Here is a 23717-nt window from a genome sequence, read left to right on the forward strand (position 1 = left end):
ACCAAGAGGCCAAGATTTTTAATTGAACTGAACGATGGAAACCTTTTGAAGGACACAATCAGGATTTGCCAACTGAGGGTTGATTGCCCCAGCAGGACACCTCCCCTAGGGTGTCATTGTAGTGTTGTGTCCATGCCTCAAAATATAACAAACACTGTGGTGCTGGACTTTTTTTCTGACTGGTTAGACTCAGATTTCAGTATAAAAATTAAAGCATGCCTGCAAACCACAGCAGTTATGGTTTTATTTACACACACATTCAGGCTGAGCGTAAGGTGGAGGAGCTCACAGTATTAACACCAAACAGTTCTTATAGAGTTGGAAGGGACTGAAGGGTCATCTCGTTCAACCCCCTGCAATGCAGGAATCATAGCTTAAAAATCCCTGACAGTGGACCACACAACCTCTTGTTCCTACATTAGGTCTCTAGGGGCCCTCCAAAAGCATCACTCTGGGTTCAGCACAGAGAAGAAGTCAAGCCTCGTTCTCTCAACTCCAGCTCCAGGCAAAAGTAGCCCAACTCTGACCCATTGTTCACTTTCCAGTCAGAATGACTCTACTACCAGCTAGGTCTATCCCTTCTTCTGGAAGTCTAGAGGCAGACAGAGAGAGAGACATTTCTAGAGCAACACAAGTTGACTTTTCAATCAGCTGTTTTTAGTCATGCAAAGAGATACTTAGACCTGGTTAGAACCATTAACTCAATTAATAGATTAGCTTGAGCACTTCAAGAGTTCCTTCTTCTACAGAACCCCACCATACAGAAGTAAAGCCTGGAGGGGACCCAAAGATGGCATCCAGACTAACCTCCCAATCCTATATCAGGAATTAATAGGGCAGCTGTGAGGATAAAATGGGGAGACCAAATTATGTACGCAGGACTGGGCTCAGCGGACAAGAGGCAAAATAAGAATATAATTAATAATAGAACCTTTGTGAGATTTCTCTAGATAAGGCCATCTATTCAGCCTACTAGGGAGAGCCAGTCATGGTGGTCATGCCTCCTTGGTACATCTGAGCAGAAGCTACTATATGTTTCTACATGTATAACATCATTCTTGTTCATAAAACCCAATAAAAAAAGAAAAAAGAAAGCGGTTAGAGTTCTAGTAGTGAAATATCAATTCTATAGTTTTCTAAACAACACCCTAGGTGAAGCTCCTGGTAATTAAGCTTAAAAAGTTATCTAGTTACTAAATATATTAACATAGATTTATACAGTGGTACCTCGGGTTAAGAATTTAATTCGTTCCAGAGGTCCGTTCTTAACTTGAAACTGTTCTTAACCTGAAGCACCACTTTAGCTAATGGGGCCTCCTGCTGCCGCTGCACCACCGGAGCACGATTTCTGTTCTCATCCTGAAGCAAAGTTCTTAACCCGAGGTACTATTTCTGGGTTAGTGGAGTCTGTAACCTGAAGCGTCTGTAAGCCGAAGTGTATGTAACCTGAGGTACCACTGTATTACATCTCTTCTAAAAGCATTAACATATGTCAACCTTCCCTTGTCTGACTTGCGTTTCTGATGGTGAGCTTCTGGAAGACAAGGACCTATTTCCTTTTGTAAAATTGTGTAAGGTGCCCTACATTGGTGGCATGGTACAATTAATTGGCCTAATAATTATTAAAATTTCAGGAAACTAATTATGACGGTCCTAAAAAGGGGTTTAAATGACACACAATGTGACACATTTATACTATGTAAGTTGCACACTGTGTTATGTTGGTCACAACAACTATTGCATGTAAAACACATATCAAGCAATATCTCATCCCATTGTTTTAATGCTAACAAGCACAAAGAAGAAAATTAACATGGTAACCTTTTCTCATAGAGGAGTTTCTCCAGCCTCATAAACACTTTGGTTCCCTTTTATGAACTTTTTCCAGCTCTACAGTATATTTTTGAGATGTAGTGGCCAGAATAGTGTAGAGTATTCCAAGTGCAGTTGCTCCACAGATTTGTATAACAGCGTTATGATATTTTTATTTTTATTTTCAATCCCATTCCCAATGATTTCTAACTTGGAATTCATCTTTTGCACAGCAGCCACACACTGGGCCAACAACTGTATCAAGCTATCTGCTATGACCCCAAAGTCTCTTTCATGGTCAGTCGCTGCCAGTCCAAAGGTGTAGTCGCTGCCAGTCCAAAGGTGAAAATTAGCCATTTTCGCCCCAAGGTGTACCCTTGCTTACATTCCCAAGACATAAGTATATTCCTGAACATTCATTTATTGCAGAGGGCCACAAGGAACCAGTTTACAGCTGGATAGGAATGTTAGATTTAAAAGATTATATCATGTTATGGCAGTGCCAAATTACACACCTAGAAAAAAAGAGTAAATCTCCCTCGGCTTTTCCTATATCTGGCTGCCCAGAATGTAATATAATGAGAACCAAAGCGTGGGAGCAGTCATATTATGGGTGTGGTTCCTCAGCCTTAATAGATCTGAGCTGAATTATCTCCAGACAGGATGTTTTGGCCATAAATGGATTAGTAAAAGGGTGGAGACGTGCCAAGCCTTCCCTGAATGTAGCCAGAGAAGGCTACCCAGATGTTGGTTAAGCTACTGCAAAACTTTGGAAGAGCAATGCAATATAATCCAGCAACTGGATCTGAGCCAAATCATTTACTATTCATCGGTGTCTGTCCCTTTATGATAGGGTGGCTGAGAGAGCCATGGAGAGGTACCAGATACACCTTCATTTGTTGGCAGTAGTTATAACACCACTGGCATTATACTAGTGTTGTTATTTCCACACACTGCAATTCCTATCAGCAGCAGCTATACATATACCTGTAAACTCTGCTTAAAAACCTGCAAGGAAGCAGAGTCCACCACCTCCTGTGGGAGTCTGCTCCACTGTCAAAGAGTTCTTACTGTCATAATGTTCTTCCTGGTGTTTAGTCAGAATCTTCTTTCTTGTAACATGAATCCATTGGGTTTGGATCCTACCCTCCGGAGCTGGAGAAAACAAGCTTGCTCCATCCTCCACGTGACAGCCCTTTACACACCGCCAATTGTGAGCCAAAAGCACTGTAGGCACAACTAAATTATCATGTCTTCTCAGGATTTAGAGAAGACAAATGTCTACACTACAGCCTGTAGATTTAGGGTAGCAGAGGCTTTCCAGGGGATCTGGAAAGTAACCCACCATTGTTTTTTTACCCAGAATGCCAATATAGCATTGCACCAGAGCATGGTGGGAAAATAGCAGTGGTGGTATGCTTTTCAGAAAGTCACTGTTACCCAGTAAAGTCTGCAGCTAGAGGAGAGTGTGGACCAGCTGTGTGTAGGAGGGAGAGAGGGAAGGAGGGGCTCACCCTAGGCATATCCCATAGTGCATATTTATCCTTGCCCATTTAATATCTGACATCATTTTATAAACCTTGAACTTTAAATTGACTTTCATTTTCTTTCGCTGTATGGTTCCCTGACCTAGCTTCTGGAGTTTTATATGCACTGCCAGACCTTTTCCTTCTTGTTTCTAATTGTGGCACCAACGGTTGCCGAGAAGTCCACAGCTCTGGGTAGGTGTGTCAGGAATGATTCAGAAAAGATGAAATGCGCATGGCTAAAGAAACTGTATCCCTATGGAAACAGAAGAAATGTTACACTCTCCTGCCTAGCCAATTTAAAAACCTCTCTTCTGATGTTCAGAGCGGCACGTAGCACTATGCAGCCACTTACTGTAACCAGCTGTTTATCTCTGTGATGCCCCTAATGATCATCACACGCTCAACAGATGTTTCACATGAGAGCAAGAAAATGCATCCCTTTTATCATACTGGTTGAGAACAACCTTATTATATCCAGATCCTATCCTTGAAAGGGATAATTTATATTATACATCATCTGAAACGTGTGGTGTGCACTTAAGTCTCACTGAAATCAATTGTTCTTAAGTATATCTGATGCTGAGCTGGGGTGTATTTTTTCCTCTCTCTCTCAAATAAATCTTCTTGAGATATATCTATTAATGATAAATTAACATGTGCTGTTAAGGTAAGATGGGGAATATGCAGGAGAAATGATTTTGAGCAGATATGGAAGGTATCTGAAGAATTAGTACTGTTGAAATGGAAAGGGGTCAAACCATCGCAAGAGGTGCTGAAATTTTGAGAGGTTGGATAGTTACAATGGTCTTGTGAGTGGGCTGCACATTTTTATTTATTATTTATTTTTTGTTATTACTTTGGGGGGGGGGAGCAAATAAATCTTCTGGCTCAGATCCAAAAAGCCCACTGCATGAGTGCAAGGAGGGTCAGCAATTTCAAGTGGTCCTCCCCATAAAACTGTACCCCACCCCAAAGAACACCCCACCCCAAAGTGCCAAAACCAGCGCCTCCACCTGACCTTCAGAATGGCTTTAGATTTTGAGCCTGCATGCTGGCCCTGTTTTATTTTTATTTATTTTTTAATTTTTGTTCAGTATTTAGCAATATTAGATAACTTTATATAATGAAGATTTTATTTGTGAGGTTTTGCAAACACGTGCAAAATACTTTCAGTTAAAAGTTGGTATGTATTTAAATTGCTATTAACTCACCCTTCATCACAAAGCCATCCTTGAGGCAGGGCACAGTGAACAACAAGAACATGATAAAACACACCAGGCAGCAGGAAAAAAACTCTGCAGCTGATGACCAGGAAAAACTCAGCAATAACAATACCAGGCCCAGGCACTGGTAACCAGCAAAAGCCTGGAGGACTGTGCTAACACCAAAAATCGGTAGGAGGCAGCACTAGCCATATCTGAGAAGGGAATTCTATAATTGGGGAGCCACCACTGAGAAGGCTCTTTCTTGGGCATTTCAATGACATTAATTACTAAAGCAGTAAACATTGATCCACCATTTGGATGATATTTATGCACCCATCAGCAACTCCTTCACAGTTTCAATCCTCAATCTTCCAGATCTTAAGAGGCCAGTCATTTCTCTCAATTCATCACCTGGCTGCCCATTTTAATGGTTTAAGGCAGGTGATTTGAACTGGATCCAGGTGCCTAGATCACAAGCTTCTCCATACCCTGGCTGGCTACTTTGGCAGGTGGGCAGGACTTTGTGTACCTGTCAATCTCCAGAGATCACCATTTTTCCCTTTGCAGTGTGGTGAACTACAATGGAAAATCCAAGTCCAGGCAAGTATGCCAACCAGCTGATCAGCACTGACTTCAGGCCCTTCTTTGGGCAGGAGTCATCTGATCTCAGCATTCATGAAGACACCACCTATCAGCTTAGGTGCTGACTCTGATCTCCACCTCCTTCTCCAGGATTGTCTGCACTACCAAAATCCCAATGAGCATTGCCTTTAAGCTCTGCTTTCTTCAAGAACTGGCTGTACAATGGAGATCTCCACGTAGAACTCAGTAGTTCAGCCAATACCCGCAGGCTTGTTCTTGCCACCAAGCCGCTGATTGGCAGCAACAGCAAGCCTCCCATGCCAGCGAGCAATGGCAAGTGCATATTAAGATTACCAATTTCCACTGCCTCACATCTGATCTTACATATGACATCAGGTGTGAGATACATGAAGGGAGGTTATGTGGAAATGGCCTCCTAGGCCAGAGGTTCCCCATGCCTGGTTTAAAGGGTCTAGGGAAGCATCCAATCTTGTCTGTGTTATTCCGAAGACATGTTTAGAGAAAACTACAAATGCTTAGCCAAATGGATTGAATCTGCTCAGCGACAGTTTCCATGGAACTAGCAAAGTGTCTGACGGGGAGATGTTGCAGGGTGTCTTGATACAGTGTCCCCTATAGCCAATTCCTGGCAGAAGTGCCCCACTGACTGATCTGTCACATTGGCACACACTGTCAATTAACTTTATTACCCCAGGCATAAATCTGGTATTCAGTCAGCCTGCTCTTCTGGTTTAACATTCCAGATTAATAAGCACTTTACAAAGAAGGGGGGGATATTATTATGACTCAAAGGGCCATTATTCTTGTTTATGAGAAACACCTACCCATTTTAAGCTGGACACAACAGGCACATCTCATTGGCCTCAGACACGTGCCAAGGATGGCACAGTATGTGAAGAACACACAGCATTTCTAGTGATGTGAAAGTCATTAAAATACAATTCATAAAACATTTCTTGGGATTTATTTTTAAATCCTCACTGGCAAGGAACAAGTAGAATGTTTTCCAGAACTTAAAGAGGGCACTAGACCAGATGGAGATTCTTTGTAAGCGAATTGAGTATTCCAGCACCTTCTGGAATGGAAAACTGTGCTTAAAATTCCATGTGAACCAGCAGCTCCTCACAGAACACTGGAATTGGAAGAGAACGAAAGAGTCATCTAGTCTAACCCTCCCCCTCCTCAGTGTTTCAGGAAGCAGAAACTACTGAACAGCCTTTTAGATTTTAAGAGGGGAATCAATACCATAACCAATACCGTCCCAGCAGACTATTAAAACATCTAAAGACACCACTCTTGGATTAATTTTATTTAGACCACAGTCTAGCCAAAGATAAGCATTACAGATTCTTTGGCAGAGTGGCTTCAAGGACTGGAAAACTTTCCCAGTATGCAGTTGACACCACAGGTAGCTGTGATTGATCAGCACCTCATTTAAGGTGTCAAGGCAAATGGACACCCACATCTCACACTCTTGGCTTTCTGACATAACACTAAGAGGTCAGTGCCCTGCTCTCAAACAACAGCAGCAATCTGGCTTCACAGCACTCTTTCATTCCCAGCAATTGGGTGTGATTGCAGTTTGTGAAACACGGCAGACAAAAGGAGAGGCCTGGCCAGTTCACAAGGTGTTAGAGACATGCAGACAGGCAAAACAACAGGTCAGGCCTCAGCTAGGCAGGCTCATCTCCCATTTCATCAAAACATCCTGAGGCATTGTGCACTGCTCAGAAAACAGCTTCTCTTCAAGCAATGCTCAGAGCAAAATGCTGGTCTCGTGTTGTTGTGTTCAGCATCCCAGCGGTGGATTGTCCAACACCCACGCTGAAAGATGATCACCTCAGAAGGCAATCAAAAATTAAAATGAGGTGAATCCTGATCTGAGAAAGGCTATAATTGAAGACCCAGATTATTGTGTGGTTAATGGGGAAGGAATGTTTTGATAGGTAAGATTTAAACAGCCAGAGGAGGAATTTAATTATACATGGTAGAATAAGGTTACCAGACTTCCCCGTTTCCCAGGGACAGTCCCTGGATTTACAGATCAGTTCCCATACAAAATCAATTGAAGTTGAAAAGTGTCCCCGGATTCACTGAAAAAAATCTGGTAACCTTATGGTAGAACAAGACACAGAATGAGCAACCTGCAAATATTGTTACACACCATCCCAATCTCCACAGCAGTGCGAGATGCCAGAGGTTCCAGATGCTTAGCCATGGTTTGTGCTTCCTTTGGAAATGAGGGACAGCAGAGACTGGTGTCTTTAGGATATATGGTGTATTTACACATAGATACAACCTGAGCCTGCAATGGAGGGGCTCAGGGTAGAGGGTCTCTTGCTTCTCCCATGCGCAGCAGCCTTGGATCCAAAACAGAAATCAGCCATGCTCTCCGACTCCAGCATGAAAGCAGTCAGCGTGCCTTGTACTGTGACCCCACCCCATGCCTATCACTGCTAACAGACTGAAAGGATTCTCTTCCAACCAGGCAAACCGCAATCCTGCAAAACTCAACCCTTCTAGTCTTTTGTCTAGCTAAAAACCAAGGAAGGGGTTTCATCCACTTGGCTGTCTGGCACTAAATCTCCAGGTGGCCCTTTGGCCATTAATCAGGCTTTGTTTCCCTAAGGACCCACACTCAGTGAGCGATCACCAGGCTGACCTGGCTTGTATTTTTAGCGTAAACTGAATCCAGGGGTTCAGTGCTTGGCTTAACTCCCCAAACCTTGATTAACTCTTAATGTTTGTTGGACCAAGGAATTGGATTCCAGGCTAAAGGTAAAGGTAAAGAACCCCTGACAGTTATGTCCAGTTGCAGACGACTCTGGGGTTGCGGCGCTCATCTCGCTTTACTGGCCAAGGGAGCCGGTGTTTGTCCGCAGACAGTTTTTCTGGGTCATGTGGCCAGCATGACTACACCACTTCTGGTGGAACGGAACACAGCGCACAGAAATACCGTTTACCTTCTGGCCGGAGCAGTACCTATTTATCTACTTGCACTTTTGGGGGGCGTACTTTCAAACTGCTAGGTTGGCAGGAGCTGGGACCGAGCAACGGGAGCTCGCCCCATTTGCAGGGATTCGAACCGCCAACCTACTGATTGGCAAGCCCAAGAGGCTCAGTGGTTAAGACCACAGCGCCACCCTACTTGCAAGTTAACTCCCATTGATATCAATGGATCTTACTCCCAAGTAAGGATGCTTAGGAGGCAGCAATAATGTTGAGTTGATGTCCCTTCCCACCCAATGATTCTATGATGAATTTGGGAGTCTTCTCCTGCTTCCATTAATGCACATTGCTACCATTCACAAGTTACGGTATGTCTTTTTTCTCTTTTTAACATCTCCTCCTCCCAACCAGAAGGTGCAGGCACAGACATTCTCCCACTTGCCTGCCTCAGCTGATGGCCCAAGCAACCCTTCCTGCTTGCTGGCCCAGTGACATTTCTTTCACTGTATTACCACTCTCAGAAACTGAATGTGACTTAGGCTATTGGAGCACTGCAGGAGGAGGAAGAGATAAGTATAAATGAACTAATATTTCTTGAAACAGGGACTTGCTGTGTATCTCCTGTAGGGGAAAGGGTGGTCTCTAGAAACAGGAAAAACACATACTTCTCAATGGAAAAGTTACTTCCAATCTCACAAAGCAAATGCTATGATGAATAACGCCTAATGGTAGCTATCCAGAGAACCTGCTGCAAGGCAGGATATAAATTCCTTAAATAATAAACATAAATAAAAACAAAGGAAGATATGTACATAGAAAATAGGTGGGGACCCTTCCTTCTTTCTGGTCATGCTCAGTTAAATTCAGTTTATGATGTGCATCTTACAAAAGTATAATTTTCTCATGCAAACTCTTTAAAGACCATTCAGTTTTTTCACGTATGCATGTTGTGGAAGTGTTTCTTTAAAGGGTATTTCCTACTTGGTTTTTTTTATTTCTCCTTCCTCCCCAGCACTTATCTCCTTACACAGGTTTTTCTTTAGGAAAACAAGGGGAGCTGGGGAGACACAGCAAACTTATTTTTAGCCAGCCTGTCAAATGCAGTGACGTGGAGAGCTCCACTTGACTTCTTTAAACATTTACATGGTTTCAACAGTGTCCAAAAAAGCTGTAGTCACTGCAGGAAGCCAGAAGTGGAAGGGAGATAAGGAGACTGTTGAGGCTAGGACAAACTCTCTGCTGTGTGTGTACACCCACACAGAGCATCCCATCACGTTCTTGCCTACAAAATGTTCTTCCCCAAACTCAACTCCTCATCCCCCTCCCCATAAGGAAAACAAGTTTAAAAGGCCAAGCAGCAGCCAAAGTCTCAACCAATGCACTTAGGACAGCCATGTTAGTCTGTTGAAACAAACAGTTGTTATAGAATTGGGGTTGGGCAGGGCTAGATGTCCTCACCGGACCTCTTTTCAGTCCTGTGGTTTTTATGGTGGTATTATCTGAGCCTGCAGAAGAGAAGGATAGCCTGGCACATTCCCTTTTGTTGGGAGAGTGGGGATTTGCGTAACTAAAGAGCTGGCAGGCTACTAGTGAATGTTGCTGTAGTGTAGGAGGAAATAGGGGCAGAGCCTTTTGAAAGGTAAGCTGGGGGGGGCATGTCTTCCTCCTCCCTCCCCTGGAGGTGGGAGAGGGAGAACACAAGAGAGACTGGAGGTGGGAAAGAGACAGAGGCAGGCTTGACTTGCTCTCTCTGAAAACCCACTGTAATGGCAAAAGCAATCAAAGGGTCTTGTGGCACCTTAAAAGCCAACAAATTTACTGTAAAATAAGCTTTCAGCAACTCAGTCCCACTTTGGCAAATGCATGAAGTGAAATCTTCCTTGGCGGTAGTTGAATGGCAATGTGATGCAAAAAATACAGCCAGTGATTTTCAAACCTTAAATACACATTAAATAGGCACACCTTTAACCTTTTTATAGCAGCAGATAGGTAATAATTGCTGGGGAGATTGTTGAGATGATTGCATTAACACCTGTAGTGGTGCAGGGAACTTTGTCCAAAAGAGTCATAGATACTGCAGGTATCCTGGCATCTACCAGCTAATTAACACATGTACTGTGATATTATTATTTTTTTTAAAAAAAATAATTTGCCTCAGCATAATCCACAAGTGATGACATTAAACTTCTTAGTGAATGGTAATTCATCTGTGTCATGTTGTACTCTTCCTCTGAAATTCCTTTGTTCCAGAACATCCACCTTAATGTCAATTACAGAGCATATTGGGAGGTTGAAATGTTCTTCCACTGGTTTCTAGATAATATCATTTCTGATGTCAGATTTGTGTCCATTTTATATTTTATTCATTTATTTTATGCAAATATTCATAAACTACCTATTACCTTACGTTTCAAAGCAGTGTGCACATTAAAGCCATTTTATGCAGAGACTGCCTTGTCTGCCTTGTGCAGAATGAAGAAAGGCACCATTGGCAGATGATGCCACCAATCCCATTGGAAGATGGATGGCTAAATGCTAAGGTGTTGGTGGAGCCCCTGGAAAAATAATGGGGGAGCAGGTTATATTGGAGTACAGTGGTACCTTGGTTTAAGAACAGCTTAGTTCATGAACAATTTGGGTTAAGAATGCTGCAAACTCAGGTGTTTTGGTTTGTGAACCTTGCCTTGGAAGCAGAACATGTTCCGCTTCCTGTTGAGTGTGTTCCATTTGTAAACTGAGTCCCCCACTGCTATGGAAAAGCATGCCTTGGTTTAAGAACGCTTTGGTTTAATCCAGAACGGGTTAAGTTTGTAAACCAAGGTACCACTGTATTGATGCTGTGAACCTTTATATGATAAGGTTACCAGACATCCCTGTTTGCCGAGGACAATCCCCGGATTTACAAATCAGTCCCCATACAAAATCCACTAAAGTTGAAAAGTGCCCCCAGATTCATTGAAAAAAATCTGGTAACCTTATATATGATCATATAAAGGTTCTCAGTGATCTTCGTTCCAAGGAAGCCATGCCCTAGAAATGTGCAGGGACCCCTGAAACCGCTCACTACTCAGAGATTGCAGTGTGCACAACATAGTCCTGTGGCAAAGAAGAACAGATTTATTGCCACGCACGCTGGAACTCTACACCACAAAAGCTTCTTCTACAATAAACAGAAATACTGTCAGCTTGCCCAGGATTATCCCAGGCCTCGTGACAATCCATGCAGGCATAGGAAAATCAAATTATATTAAATCTTCCAGAGTTGTGATGAAAACTGAAACTGAGCAACGGCCGGTGATGACAAGGGGTTGCGGTTCGAGATGACATTTCCCCAAAGAGAATACAATTTAACAACTGCAGTAGTTGTGTGCTGTTATGAGAATCTTATTCTGCCATGTACCAAGAAAGCTGACTATTTTGGCACTCTTACCTTAAGGACCCAGAGAGAAGCAAGACATGTGAGTCACCAATGAGCATCCAGTTACACAATCTTGAGTCACATTGATTTAAATGGGATGCTTAGCATACGACTCTGTGAAATGGATCACAGCCATACAACCCAAACCAGTGGCCCCATGTGCGCTTTGAGCTCCTGTATGTGCAAAAGTGAGAAAACCTAGAGGGATGATTCATTAAGAACCCTTTCAGGTAAGATGGAGACTAAAAAGGAAGCCACTGAGGCAGTAACGTCCTTGTCCCTGTCTGCTGGGGGGAACCTCATTTGGCTTTCTCTCGGAGCCGTGGGTCGCAGGTCCAGCCTCTTTCTCAGCATCTGTTTGCGGAGTTTGCTGTGCAAAGAGCAGTCCAAAACTCCAAACTGCATTCACACAGGCTGGCATGATAGGGAATTTGCAAGTATCTACCTGTGGTTAAACCACAGAGCCTAGGACTTGCCGATCAGAAGGTTGGCGGTTCGAAACCCCACAACGGGGTGAGCTCCCATTGCTTGGTCCCTGCTCCTGCCAACCTATCAGTTCAAAAGCACGTCAAAATGCAAGTAGATAAATAGGTACCGCTCCGGCGGGAAGGCGTTTCCGAGTGCTGCTCTGGTTCGCCAGAAGCAGCTTAGTCATGCTGGCCACATGACCCGGAAGCTGTACGCCAGCTCCCTCAGCCAATAAAGCGAGATGAGCGCCGCAACCCCAGAGTCGGTCATGACTGGACCTGATGGTCAGGGGTCTCTTTACCTTTACCTTACCTGTGGTCACTGCGGAGGGGAAAGCATTTGGTCTTGTGACCATAAAAGCTCTTCGTTGGGCAGGAAGAAGTGGATCTTTCAGGTAATTGGCACAAAATCCGTAAGGAGTGGTTATGCCTAGGGCCTCTGGAGAACAGGGTCTCAGAGTATGAGGAGTCAGACACTGATTTTCATGGTCATAAAGCCACTGCTTGATTGTTTGGAGTATGTAGCCCTCATCACATACTTTGAGGTTCTCCAGATCAATACCCAAACTACGTATTTTGTCCTGAATTGCTCTATGCCATCCAGTCGAAGTACGGTCTTCAAGCATAGAAGTTGAAAGGGAATTTAATGCTGTTCTGTAGTGTCTTTTCAGCCAGGCCTTGATTAGAATGAGCCAAGCCCTGGTTTCCACCAGGCACTGGCTGGTTTCTGCACATAAGGTTAGGTAGCTTATGCACTGGGGCACCAAAGATCTTGCGAAGAAAAGTGACTACAAACCATTATCTCTGTGATTAAACCAATGCTTAATCACAGAGCTCCTGCACCTTCCCCACCCTTTAAAAGAAAAAAGTAATTTAGAAAAACCTTTGGTTTGTCATTATTTTTCTGTAAACTACCCTGTGACCGTTGGATGAAGGACAATGCATCAATTTAATAAATAATATAATAGAAAACACACTACAACTAGAGGCATACTTAGGGTCCCTTGCATCCTTGCCTCCCTATGCCTCCCTTCACTATGATGTCAAGTACTTCCTGGGGTCTTCTTCAGTGGTGCAAGGGACTCTGTCACATGCCTTCACTTCAAGTTGGTGGTGGCAGGAATGCTACAGGGCTGGGAGTCAGGAGAATGCCAAACAACACAGCATTCACAAATTGATTGTTATCACCCCAGTTCTCCAAAGTTTTTTCTTTTATTTTTATACTCTCTCCTTAAAGTGTTTACAGTCCCGTCCCTCAGTTTTATACCATCTGCAAACTGGATGGAGTTCTCTAAAAAAATAATAATGGCAGCTTATTCCAAATTCCTATGAGGTGCTGAAATCCAAAAGCAGGAGTTAGAGAAAACCTCATGTGAGGAACCTTCCAGTGATTCCCTGCCCCCTTCCACTAACTTCAAAATGGCCGCCTTTTTACTTAGCTGCCATTTGCCAGAGTTGTTTCTTGGCCCTTTGATTTGCCTGTCACATAAACAATCATGGCCTAGATACTCCACCCACAATTATTTGTGGACACAGTTTTTCTTGGCTAGGGGAAGACAAGGCTATGGCCTAGTACTTCATTGAGGACATTCAGTGCCATCAATTTCACCTGCAATTATTTGTACTCATAAGTTGTGAGCACTAAAAAAGTAGACACAGTGAAAAGCTGGGCGATCATTTGGCCTCAAGTGATGGAATATGCAAGGCAACTAATTCACAGTTTCAAATGCACATGGTGTACAAGTTTAGTGTGTTCCACCCAGTTATGTAAGCTTTTTGCCTCCTTCCCCGCCCTCTGGGGCAGTAGGTCCCCTATAGAGTTAAATTGCTGCTGCAGACATATTGAAGATCAGACAAACAAACAACCATACAATTACTGCCATATTATCTGTGACCCACTTCTCACAAAATTTATGCAAGCATATTCATGTGCTCATAGATACTTGCAGAAAGGAAAACATCCACACGTAAGATCCACTGCTGAAAATATTAATGTAGGGCAAGTCAATCTAGCTTCATTGTCGCTTACAATTAAAGTACTAATAGTATCACTTCTTTCCTTTGGAAGGAAAGGTGTGCTCTAAACAAAAAGGGTAAAAAAAGAGATTTTTGATGTGAACGCTTTTGAAAACCCCTGTCAGTGGCTTTGATGGCTCCCACCCCAAATACAGCTTTTTTCTGAAAGAAACAATAATTTCCCAAATTTGGGAGGGACCATATCTTCCCCGTTTATAGAAGATCTGTTATCTTCCTCCAAATTTGTATTCAATGATTTTAAAGCAAACAACAACCTTAAAGTGAAGTTCAGTGAAAAGTGGTTGAGGAATATCGTTTTCCAAAAATTTGAAAGCTCACCATTAAAACTCTGCATGTTTTTATGGGTGTGTATTTTTAATTACTATCTATAAATGAACTATAATTGTGCTGTGCTTCATTGCCCTAGTTTGTCCAGAAGATGGCCAAATACATATCTATCCTCCTGGATGACATGATTACTGTTCCATGTGGTTAGCCACTTGTGTGAATGAGCACCTTTGTGATTTGCTCTGATTTTAATCACTCCAAAGAAAACCCGCACTTACGAGGGTTTTTCTTTTCTTTTCGGCTTAGTTATTATGAGTCTAAGCCACATAATCACTGCTTCAGCCAAGTGACTAATCCTTTGGAGTGGCACCTACTTGGTTTGCCCTCTTTCAGTTGCCACACCAGCAGACAGAGTAGCATTTGAATCAGGCCTTAAAAATAGCTATGCCTATGTAGTGACAATGATGAGCTATTCATCAGGTACTGAAAGAAATCCATATTAGACAGCACTGTGTTGTTGGCAATCTATGGTTCCTCAGAAAGAAGTCCCATGAAGTTCCAAGAGGCTTAAGAAAGTGCAGTTTAGGAGATGTGCAGGTGGTACCTTTTGATAGCCCTTGAGCACTGTAAGGAACCACTGTCAGAACAGAAAGAATCACATCCATTTATTTGTCTGGGAAGCCTAGTGGAAAGCAGTGGCCACGATCACAAGAAACTAGCTGGGTGTCCACTAGGAATGGGTGAATATGTTGATTCCACTTTCTAATTTTTCCAATCTTATACTCAGTTCTCCACAGTTCCACCTCAGTTTGCAATAAAAAAAGAACCTCATGACAATTCACCAGCATTTCAATGTGAATTTCACCTAATGTGCAATTTTGCATAACAAACGTGTTTTGCAAAGCAATTTCCTCTAAAATGATGCATTTGGGTATGTTATTTTCACATTCTTATGGACATGACACTGCAGCATATTAATTTTTGTGCATATTACTTGACAGGAGAACCACATTGCAAAATGTGGAGAACTGCAAATGTTGAAGGATGGTTCTGGTTCTTCAAAAAGTGTGGATTCAGTAGGCTCACTTTTAAATGGAAACTGAATCAAATTCCTCCCCATTTCTAGTGTCAGGTGACGAAAGCAGCCAATGAGGTTTTCATCTGGCCCAACTGCTTGTTATTCATCAAACTCTGGTTTTGCTCCTCAGGCCTTGTTATGCATAGAGAGCAAGGGCTTATCCACACTTACCTTTCTGCCCTGCTCTTTCCAGGCACAGGTCCATTATTTAAAGCTCCATGTCTGAGCACCTTTTTCTTTTTTTCTTTTTTCTTTGGAGCTTCTACCCCTCCCCCAAACCCCCCACTCATTAATGTTGAAGTACAACAAGTGGTAATTCAGATTTTCCACGTTTGCAAGTGTGGATAAGCCCCAGGCTAAGCTGCTTGCCTGCTTCACTTCATTTCCCTATTTGGTTGTGACCAGCCTTGCGCTTGCCCATCTCACCTTGCCACCAGCCTCAACAGGAAGCACCAGAATGAGCCCAACCACCCAGCACAACAAATTTTTGCAATTGGAGCCATCTGGACCGGCTTCTCCTGGAAATGTGAGGTGTGCAACAATAGCCCTTGTTGGTTCATCCCTCCTCCCTCCGCTTCCAAATATTCCAATTAATTCATTCCTTAACTAACTTCAATGCATATTTCTCAAGAATTGCTTTTTGCTGTTAAGTAAAAGAGTGGGTTAAATTTATCAAATCAAGTATGCACTGCAAAAAGCTCAGTTGGCTCTCATCTGCAAACTCCTATTTTGAGTTATATTTTGTACTAAGTGGATGTTTTTATTGACTCTTCCCTCCTCTTGTCCTCCAGATGTTCATTTTTCTAGAAGATTTTATTTACATTTGGAAGGAAAACTCAGCAGAGTATCTCAGCCAATGAATGCTACACTGGAAGGTTAAGGTGACCATCCTGGCCTGTGGGCCAACACAAACATAACCCAAAGGGCTCTGTAGGTTTTAGATGGTTGTGCCGATACCAAATAAGCAGACCTCCCACACAAATATCTTCCCACAATCTGACCCTACAAGAAACAGCGCAAATGCTCTGGAAGGAGACAGCTTAGAATAGTCATTTGGGAGTTTTTCCTTATACACCCGGGGGGGGGGGGAGCAAAGCTTGGCAGAGAATCTGGTAATAAGTGGATTTTCTGGAACAACACACAGTGATCCTCAATCTCTTACACAAGCTGTTCTTGGTTCCACTTGCATAAGGACTTTGCCATGCCTAGCATTTATAGTGGTGTAGACTTGTTGGGGGGTATTTTGAGGGTGTGTGGGGTGTGTGTGGGGGGGTTATTCTATGGCAAAAAGTCTGACTTTTGTGAACAATCCAGAATGGTTCCACAGTATTTTCATTTGCGTGGCCTGTTTGTAAGCATCATCCCACTTTCTGTGTGCAGGGGTTGATGGGTGTGGTTTTGGAGACGTCTGCTCCACTTCCCTCTACACTGCTGTTGGTTTGCGAGGAGGAGAGAGAAGGCAGATAGAGATAATGGTCAAAGTACCTCCCAGGACAACAATCATTCCCTGCGTACAGAATTGCATCACAATAACCAGATTCACCATATCGCAGAGAGAGACCCATAGTTCATCTATTAATCTATTTCACTCCCACAAGATTAGAATTACAGGTGCAACAACAACAGGCTGTGCCTGTGCTCATACTCATAGGCTGCTGGAGGTTACTCAAAGGATGTGACGAGTGCCAGAGAACTTTTCTGAGGTCCAGTGCCGAGGACCTTCTGGCAGTTCCCTCCCTGCAAGAAGTGAGGTTACAGGGAACCAGGCAGAGGGCCTTCTCAGTAGTGGCGCCTGCCCTGTGGAACACCCTCCCAGCAGATGTCAAGGCAATAAGCAACTATTTTACTTTTAAAAGACAACTGAAGGCGGCCCTGTTTAGGGAAGTTTTTAATGTTTGATGCTGTATTGTTTTTAATATTCTGTTGGAAGCCACCCAGAGTGGCCAGATGGGTGGGGTATAAATAATAAATTATTATTATTTCTCAGTTCAGCTGGAACTCTCCCCCACCCCATTCATATGGAAAGGAAACCCCCTCACTCACTCTTTAATAATTGCAACCAGTGGCGTAGTGTGGGGGGTGCAGGGGGGGCCCGGCCGCACCGGGCGCAACATCTGGGGGTTAGGGTTAGGGGGCGCAAATCCACGGGTTAGGGGGCACCACTCCTCCTTTCTTGTCTGGTCTGTTTCTCTGAAATAAATTGTAATAATGGATTGTATAACCCATTATTACATTCCAATCGTGGGACTTATCCCACCAGGTTTCAGTGATGCCTATTATGTCATATTTAGTTTGCTGTACCAAGAGCTCAAGCTCATCTTATTTATTTCCCATGCTTTGCGCATTAGTGTACAGACATTGAAGTCCATTAATCATTGTTGTTGTTGTTGCATAAGGCTAATTCCCCCCCCCCACACACACACACACTCTATGCTGAGGCTTTGTTATTATGAATTTTCCAACTCTGGTTGCTGTTTGTGGCTTAGCTGTGTATGTTTTAGATTGTCTTTAATTGGCCTTTGTAACAACTGGGTTTCTCTTTAAAAAAAAAGAATTTGTTTTCTTAAATACACTTTGATGCAAGCATCTTTAAAGCACTGTTAAAGCAGGACAAAAATACAAACAAACAGTCCAACCTATGCCATCTGGGAACTCTGTTAGAGAGGTGGGACCCCAGGCTCAGTGGCAGAGCTGTTTGTATGCAAAAAGTCTCAGGAGCAATTCCTGACCTCTTAAAAGCAGGGATCAGGTAGAAGGCAATGGGTAATATTTATTCCCAAGACCCTAGAGATCTGCTGCCAGTCACAACAGGCAATGCTGATGGACTAACATGGTATATAAGTCAGCTTCTTATATCCCTATGTAGATTGAAGTAGTGCTTTAAAAATTCCCCATTTGTCGATGATGCTTTGGCTAAAGGCTGAGTTCGTGGCAGAGGTCACTTAAAATAGGTCACTTATATGTCTGGAGGTGTATGGATAGGCATGTTTGTAAAGTACGCAGGGAACTTGTTCCTGAAGGTGTGGTGTCTGTTGATCATTATTTATGTGTTTGCAGCAATACAACAACTACGTAACACAAATGTACTCACAGCAATCCTGTGTGCTACATTATATGTGAGTCCACCCCTCCTGGGTAATTCCATAAGTGGGAAATACCTCCCTTTTTGAAGTTGGGGGGAAAGGTCACCCCATTATCCAGGCTGTCCTGAGTGCTGGCAGGGGTGTTATTTCACAAGTGGGTCATTCAGACCTGATGTTTCTGTGTGCAATTGGCATGGGAAGGTCTGCAGACTTTCGTTTTGTCAGTCAGTCATTGTTACTCCTCTGCCTGCCCCCATGCTTGTCCCAATGTATGGGTTTGTTGTTTTTTTTTCTGTCCATCCCCTCAATCACTCCTTCTCCCTCCTCCCCAAATTAGCTTACAGTAGGGCTGCCATACATCTGGATTTTCCAAGACATTACTGGGATTTCAAGGGTGGAATTGGCATTTGGGGGGAATTTCCAAAAGGTGGTGCTTTGTCCTGGATCTTAGGCAAGTCAATGGAAAAATACTTTTAAGGGGGTGGTCTTTTTAAACTTTGGGGTTTAACAGCTAAACAACTTTTGGGGTGGCTTTTACTTTTTGAAATATGGCAACCCTAGCTTACAGGCTCTCTCCCTCTCTCTCTCTCTCTCTCACACACACACACACACACACACACACACACACAGAGTGTGTGTGTGTGTGTGTGTGTGTGTGTGTGTGTGTGTGAGAGAGAGAGAGAGAGAGAGAGAGAGAGAGAGCCTGTAAGCTAGGGTTGCCATATTTCAAAAAGTAAAAGTGTGTGTGTGTGTGTGTGTGTGTGTGTGTGTGTGTGTGTGAGAGAGAGAGAGAGAGAGAGAGAGAGAGAGAGATCTGTAATAATAATACAGTGGTACCTTGGATTACATAATACGCTTCAGGTTACAGACTCCGTTAACCCAGAAATAGTACCTCGGGTTAAGAACTTTGCTTCAGGATGAGAACAGAAATCGTGCTCCTGTGGCACAGCAGCAGCGGGAGGCCCCATTAGCTAAAGTGGTGCTTCAGGTTAAGAACGGACCTCCGGAACAAATTAAGTATGTAACCAGAGGTGCCACTGTATAAGAAAAATTAATGGAGGCTGCTTAGTGCTTTGACTGCTGTGTGGGTGACCAGCTTTTTGTAACTGAAATAATTCCTTCCCAACTGACATGTAACTTCGGCTTAAAGCATCTAGGGATCCAATCATGTTCCCTCAAGCTGCCCACGCCTGCCCCCCCCACCAAATGTATGTGATGCCAGGTGTGAGGCAGGTAGAGAAGCATCTGCATTCCCATGGGGAACACTGCCATGCAGCTGCTTCCTGCAAAAAGCAGGCTTGAAACCACCACCCACCAACAGAGTTCAAGACTGCTGGATTGGCTGTGTGGCTGAGCTCCCCGTTGGAAACCCCAATTCCCTACACCAAGGAACTTTGCCAGTCCTTGGGAGGTACTTTTTTTTTGCGGACTCTTTAGCTTGTTAACTTTGGGGGATCTGTTTTATTTGGAAGCTGCTTCTCTGTAGCTGCTGCTTTTAAGCTCATTTTAATATGTTTGATGTACGACAGCATTTTAAAATATTTTATTATCAGCCCCCCCCCCAACTATGTATCATCAGAAGGGCAGGGTATAAACCTAAATCAACAAATGTGTCAAGCTATTCGGCACAGCACATCCATGTTAATGTGACATTCTGCCGCAGTAAGATGGTGAACATTTTCTTCTCACAGGAAAACGTTTGTGATGATCCTAATCCAAACAATGCTTGGACATTGCCTGAAGATGTTCCGATTGCAGTGTCAACATGTCTTATATGAAACATATTGAGAGCAGGGCTGATGAATCAGCTGAGACAGTCAGTAAGAGCAGGCACCCTCCTTTAGTCCTTCATGCAAATGAAGCACCAGGAACAAATTCTCCGCTGTTGGTCTTCTGAGCACTTTCTACGCACACATATTGCATAATCCTGTACATTATTTCGCAGACCTGCTTACCAGCGATTGACAATCACACTGAGTGCAGCTCAGTGTGGAGTTTGCTTTCGCCATTTGCTTAGCAAATAAAATAAAATAAAATACACACATTTACTTTTCCTCCTGCTTGTCAAACAAACTGGTTTGGTTTCTTTTTCTGAGGTAAATGATGGTCCAGCAAAGAGACTATTGCTTCTAATCAGAGGGGCTTCTAGAAATTTAGGGCACATTCATTTCACCCCATTTCCTTCTGCTGTGCCACAGCAAACCAAAGGCTCTTCCAGATCACCATCAGCGGCTGGTCCCTTTTGTGATAGAAGGCAGAAAGGCCATCAGTGGGTGGAGCCGGAGCCAATGACAAACAGAGCCCAATTTTGTCCCCCATTCTCCTCCCTGTTGTGTACTATAATGGCAACACTGAGATTAAGGAGGAGGAAGTCAACAGCCAGGCCCAGGCTCTGGGCTGGTTGTAGGAAAGAAAGCAGGACAGTCTTGTCACCAAAAACCAGGTACCACCTTCGTAGGTGGTTTCAGACACATCTGCTGAGATGGGACGCACAGTAGACTCATAGGCCAAGAGAGTCCCATTTGTGAACTCGCCCCACCTCATCTTTAGAAGCTTGGCAGGAGGGTGTGCCAACTATTGGGACATCTTCATAGCTTCCATTCAGTGATGAACCTGTTCTGTCGCTCATGTATTTTGGAATCTTAACTTTGGGACTTTGTGCTTGATGCTGAGCCTGCGCTGCTGTTAGATGGAATAAAGATATTCTTACTTACTTGCAAGTAAGAGTTGCTGTTATTATGAGCCTGACAGTAAGGAATCTTCATGGTATGGTGCACCCACAGCTTTTTCACTGCTATGGCTCTCATGTGGGACTTGAGCTACTTCCTGATATCTTCTTCCTTTCCTCCATAATAAATAGAAGCTCAACCATCTGGCTCAATGGTTCTGGCATACCTTCCCACGCTTTTAAAACACAATCTGGTGCTTCCTGCACAAGGATCTGTTATCTTGAAATGAGAACAACTTCTCTTGCCTGAGCATCTGGCAGAAATGTGGACTTGCAGTGACCAAGTTCTTCCTTGGAATAGGATACAGAGTGAGACTCCATAAGAAACATACCATTAGAATTCATGTGACAAGAACACACTGATTCAGCTATATGGCTTTGGAGTTCACACAATCATCATGCCAGAGAATTTACATCAGTGGTTGGACTGACATTTAAAGATGAAATGTTAAAAAGATGGAAGGAATATTCAAACGCACATATGCAGACAAACACAAACCTGCATTGTGCTGATCCAGAGCTTATTTCAGCTCAGTGTATATTTGCAGCAAATCTTAGACATCTACCCCTAACATATATTGCTGCATGTTTGACAAATTCATATGACGCAATGTGTCCTTTAATTTCCTTCCATGTTGTGCCTGTATAAGACCAAATGGCTATGTGAAAGTAGGTAGCAACTCTGGGACAGACAGGAGTGGATCAGAAATAGAAATAAAGCAAACAAAAAAAAGTAGAAAAAGAGCTGTTCAGTTGTGAGTCTGATTGCCATCTTCAAATATCTAAAAGGCTGTCACATGGAAGATGGAGGAAGCTTGTTTTCTCCTGCTCTGGAGGCTAGGACTCAAACCAATGGCTTCAAGTTACAAGAAAGGAGATTCAGACTAAACATCAGGAAGAACAGTAAGGGTTGTTTGACAGTGGAACAGACTCCCGCAGGAGGTTGTGGACGCTTTCATTGGAGGTTTTCAAGCAGAGGTTGAATGGCCATCTCTCACAGATGCTTTAGATGAGATTCCTGCATTGCAAGCATTTGGACTGGATAACCTTTGTGGTCTCTTCCAACTCTACAATAATCCAATGATTCTATGTTTCAAGAAAGTCTCCTTATCAAAGGTTTTTCTTTCATTGCCTCTTGAAAAGACTACTTAGGGCAACTTTTCTTTCAACTTCCCTAAGCAGAATAGTTGCCCCAACTTCCAAGCAATCTTTTCAAGAACACGAAAGGAAATTCTGCTGAATCAGAATTGTAGAGTTGGAAGGGATCATGAGAGCTATCTGGTCCAACCCCCTGCAATGAAAGAATATTTAACCCAATGGGGGGGGGGGTAAACCCACCACCCTGAGATTGCTTAGGAGACTTCCTGTGAAACTGTATTTTTAGGTGTTTGAAAGTTATGGAAACCAAGGTGTGTTTCCCTGTACAACCACAAAGGCTGTACTTGATTTGAACAAGAGTCAGTCCACATCTTCAGAACAACTACATGCACCAAAGCCCCACTGAGATTCCAGATGAGTAGGTACCTCTGGCTGTATATGCACTGTTGCAAGATAAATTGCTTCATGGTACAGTTTAAAGAAAATGAATGTGCTGCAGTATGAACAATGACACCCTTGTTCCTGGTTGCTTCCTGATTACTTGTCCATTAATTATTCATCCTGATTTGTTTAAACAAAGGTAGTGCACAAGTTATTATATGTTCACTATTTATTGAGCATTCATCCTGATTTGTTTGTTATCTCAGACTTTCTAGTGCATTTTCCTATCACTTTCCTTACTGCAAACAATCAGGGGGATGGGGAATGGCATTGAACAAGAGCAGCAGAGAGCTTTATTCTACTTTAAAACTAAATTTGCTGCCATGCAAATGAATTCCTCCTGCAATACCAATGACAGTTGTGATGACCCAACACATAACAAACAGAGACAGTGCTATCAGGCCACCATAAGTTGGTAACTCATCAGGGGTGCAGCCAAACTACAGAATAATACAGTTTATTCCCCAATGGAGCCCCTGCCTTAAATTGCTCTGTGGATTTGGAAGCGCATCATTATCTTTTGCTTTACTGTTTTATATCAGTGTGTTGTAGTGAAGATGAATATAGTACATCAAAGACTGTGCAAACAAAAAGCACCCCACAGGCCTCAATTTCTCATATGTGTCAACACTTTTCAACCATCCTTAAATCCCAAAATGCATCATGAAGGAAGTTGGGCTCATCTGAAGAAAAGCTCAGGAAGTAAGCTTGAACATTTATCTCTTTTGAAATGTAACTGTCAGGAAAAAAATAATGCCCTGTATAATATGCAAAGATCCAGCTGGGATTCCAGAAATTTTGCTCACAAAATGCATTTTTAGGATTACTAAAAGCATTCCACTTTTCTGCTTTGTATTTCATTTAGAAATGCAGAACTACAAAATATGATCTGAAGAGGCATCCTTGGTATGTGAAAATAGGAAGGTCAGATCACTGGAATGCTATTTCTACAGTTTTATACTGCTGACACATATAGGCGAATTCAGAAAGCTAGGAGTTTCA

Source organism: Podarcis vaucheri, assembly GCF_965113315.1.
Source record: "Podarcis vaucheri genome assembly, chromosome: 4".
Classification (NCBI taxonomy): Eukaryota; Metazoa; Chordata; class Lepidosauria; order Squamata; family Lacertidae; genus Podarcis; species Podarcis vaucheri.